Raw genomic sequence first — 3,827 nt, forward strand, 5'->3', positions numbered from 1 at the left:
TCTGAGAAGTTTGGGGACTTGCAGAGTCACATGTTTGATGGCTGTACAGGGACCACCCCAAGTCCCAGTCATCCCCATGGTTCTGCGGCCCTTCCCCCACAGAGCTCCAAGAAGACCCTTCACAAGCTGTGCCACTATGCAGATTGAAAGGCAAGGCAAGAAGAGGCAATAAGCAACCCACCTGTGAAGTCCCAAAGGACCTAGGAGATTTTTTTTTTTTTTTTTTTTTTTTTTTTTTTATGGGGAGACAATTTCTGGAGAGGGAGGGTGGAGAGGACAAGCAATCCACACAAAGGACTGAGGTTTCAGGTACAGAAAAGCATGACTGGAGTCTGAGAGGTGGTGGGGATTTGGCTGGGGCAATGAAGCGTGGGGGCAATCTGGGCCTCTGAGTGGCCTCTGCCCACTTCCAACTCACCAGTTACAGGATTGCCTAGAACGACCCCCTTTTGCCCGACTCCTGTGAGCAAGTGGTGAATGGGGAGGCAAGGTTCCCCGGGCCCAGGTCTGGACAATCCCCAACCAGCCATGGGACACTGGGGCGAGTTCTCACTACACCCTTCCAGCCATACCCACTCCTTGCCATTCCTCAAATATACCATGAAAGGTCCTGCCTTTGAACAAGCTGTGCTGTCTTCTGGAGGGTCCTTAGCCTTGTTAATTGTCCCTTCACTGCCAAGGACCATGCCAGTCATCTCTTCTTCCCTGGGCCTCCAGCGTCTCAGTCCCTGATTCTATCTCAGTACCTGTCTGCACTTGTCTTCGAGATTCTGCTGGGATCTTTCTACCCTGTAATGAGTGGGCTGAGAAGTCTCCCCTAACCTGGCATTCTCTGCTCTCCAAGGACAGACATCCTGGGTGCCTCAGTCTTGACCTTGGTGCTCAGCACACAGCCAAATCTACCTGAGCTGAGTGCCTCCACAAACCTGTACCACCCTGCAGCAGCGCCCCTGCCCCTGGGACCAAGCCTGGAGATCAAAGGCGGCTCCCCAGGACAGGAGCAATGTGGGAGGGAAATGCATATGCCAGAAACCATACTGTGATTGCTCCTGACCAGAGTTCCTCAAGGCTAAACACCGCCCTGTGAGATCTGGGACCAAACACCCAACCGATGCCCCGCAAGCTGCGCTCCAAGCCCGTCCTCCAGTGCCAATAACCCACAGCCGGCGTGACCCCATTCAGTGAACACACACCTCCTCTTTCCAGCAACTAGGGCAGGTGGGGGCTCTTGGGAGGCCATGCCCCCATTTACTGGTGGGGAACTGAGGCACAGAGACCGGAAGTAGTCTGCCCAAGGTCACTGGAGCCCCAGGTCCAGGGCACGGGGTCATACTAAAGTGCAGAGCTGTAAGGGTCTCCGCGGCCCACGAGGCGGGAGCCTCCATTTCACAGATGAGAAAAGCAAGGCGCCCGAAGGCGGGCTGGCTCCGGCTCCTGGGAATCTTCCTGCCAAAGGGCTAAGGCTGGAAGGCCCCTGCCCGGCCGGTTCGCCCTCCTCCCCGCCGACGCTGGCCCGACCGCGCATCCTCAGGTGGCCGCCCTCACCCCATCACCAGCAGGAGGGCAGATGATGCCCCGGGAAAAACGCCCGCGGAAGTAGGCGCCGGGCGCACAGTCGGCGCGGCCTCGGCGTTCCCCTCTGCGAAATGGGGAAACTCCGGTCACCACCTGGCGAAGGCGCGGCGGGCGGGGAGGTCCCGGCAGCCGCACTTACCTGCTGTGGGCGAAGACTCCACGCTGGGAGCCGCGGACGCGAGGTCCCGGCGCGGCCACTGACTCTCGCCGCCGCAGTCAACTCGCGGCCGCAGGCCGGGCGCGCCCACCCCGCCGGGTGCTTCCGCCCGCCCCACGTGACGCCCCGGGGAGGGGGCGGGGCAGGGGCAGGGACCGCCCCCGGCCCGGCCGGCCCCGCCCACTCGCCGTCCCGAGTCCGCCCGCCGGCCGCCCCGCCCACGCGGGGTCTGCGCGCCGCCTCGCCCCTCCCGCGGCCCGCACGAGATTCGGATCTACCTCCACCTCCCCGACCGCTGAGTCTCCACCTCTTCCTGAGTCTCTGCCACCCTTCTCCTGGTGACTCTGCCCCCGGGGGAATGAGCCACGCCGCTCACTCCCAACCCCCCTCCGGCCCGGAGGTCCAGAATCCGCAGGGTGGAAAGGGGCAGTTGGAGGCCGGACGACCTAGGTCCCTAAGCTTCTCCTCCTGGAAGTCGTTCCCCACCTCATTCTCCGAGGACATCCCACCTCCCTCTCCCGGCTCACATCCCCCAGGGGCAGGGTGGTGGGGACGAGTCCTACCCAGTCAAAGGGTTCAAGGACCCTTTGGCAGAAGGCTGCATATCAGCCTAAGGTCCTGGCACCAAGCGACTTTCACTGGCTGAGATCGTTGAGAGTAATGCCCATCCTGCCAGCACATACACAGGTAAGGGCCCTGGGTTTGACAGGAATTTCTGGGTCCCGCCTGTGTCCCTGTCACCTCTGGAGCCAGTCAAGTCAGAGACTTTAAGTTCTCTGCTTCTATTTCTCCAAATGCCCAATGGACATATTTGAAAGAACAGCTCTCATGAGGATGGGGCATGGGGTTGATTCTGAGATTAGGAGTCATTAATCTGAGCACCTACTACAATGCTAAGCACAGTGCTGGGCAACTTATTCCATTTATCTCAACCCTCATACCTCTCCTCGAAGACAAAAATCATCACCCCAGGTTAGGGATTAGAATATGAAGCTCCAAGAAGTTCCAGGACTTGTCCAAAGTTACAAAGCCAGTATTGGGCAAGCCTGGGAATGGAACTCAAGTCTTGGTGAGTTACAGACTCTCCTGCCCACCCTCCACTGGACAGTCACCTTGCCTCTCTAGAAAAGTCAACTCCAAGTAGGTTGTATTTTCCTGACAAGGCTGAGGCAAGTCATTTTCCAGGAGGGGAGGACAGGGCTAAACCTTGGAGAAAACTCCCCAGCCCCAAATTCATATGGGGTACAAAAACACTAGAGAGGGACAATGCATAGAGACCTCCTCCTTCCAACCTGATAGCAGGAGTGTCTCTCAGGCAGCAGAGGGTACCTGAAGGCCAAAGAGAACAGGTGCGGTTCAGGAATCCCTCCATATCTCAAAGCCTAGACTTCAAAGCAGCCAAGTAGAACACAGTACCAGGCGACTGGCCTCTGACCATTTGCAAAGGGCTGGGAGCCCCACCTTTTCTTAATGCAGGCCTGAGGTCTTCAAAGTGACCTAGGAAGTCTCGAATCACAGGACCTGGTCCTTCCACTGCACTGGAGTCTGATGACCCTCATCTCAACCCACAACCTTCCTTCCACAGAACACCATGCCCCAATCTCCATTCTGAGGCCCATAGCCCTGTGGCTGAGACCCTGGAACCTCTCCCCCTTCCTTCTGTGATGGCTGGAGAGCGAGGGACCTTCTATTTCCACAGGTTGTACCAATGGGGCCTTAGGCTGAAGGTCACATGGTGGAATCTCACCCTCTGACCCCTGACCCAGGGCCTCTGGCCAGATCTACTTAGAGCATTTAAAGGTAGCCAAAGAGCCTGGAGCAAGTAGCAGAACAAACAGGCAACAAGGATTGGCAAATGGACGAGTGAACTAATGATGAGACACAAGAAAACACACTGTGGACAGGAGGAAGGAGTCACAACCTGACATACATCCCCAGCTACACATGGGGAAATGAGTGGTTGCCTAAAGGAGCAAAGGCCAGGTGACCAACAATAAAATTAACAAAATGAATTCTCGAACAAGGGGATCAAGGGCGGCGGTGGTCGGTGGTCGTGCACCAGGGAGGTGGGAAGCAGGCACAGCGACGAGCCGGC

General features: G+C 57.6%; 1 protein-coding gene across 4 annotated transcripts in view; it reads right to left on the reverse strand.

The window, feature by feature from the left end:
* Positions 1-1,868, reverse strand: part of ARAP1 (ArfGAP with RhoGAP domain, ankyrin repeat and PH domain 1) — a 64,633-nt gene extending 62,765 nt beyond the window's left edge. For 3 of the 4 annotated variants that reach the window (XR_011995342.1, XR_011995343.1, XM_072727340.1), the window contains exon 1: positions 1,715-1,860. The gene's annotated coding sequence lies outside the window, so the exon portion shown is untranslated. Of the gene's footprint in view, positions 1-1,714 lie in introns of all 4 variants that reach the window. The other variant, XM_026010545.2, reaches the window with a different exon arrangement.
* Between the last annotated feature and the right edge of the window lie 1,959 nt (positions 1,869-3,827).

The sequence above is a fragment of the Vulpes vulpes genome, chromosome 11 (assembly GCF_048418805.1).
Source record: "Vulpes vulpes isolate BD-2025 chromosome 11, VulVul3, whole genome shotgun sequence".
In the NCBI taxonomy this organism is placed as follows: domain Eukaryota; kingdom Metazoa; phylum Chordata; class Mammalia; order Carnivora; family Canidae; genus Vulpes; species Vulpes vulpes.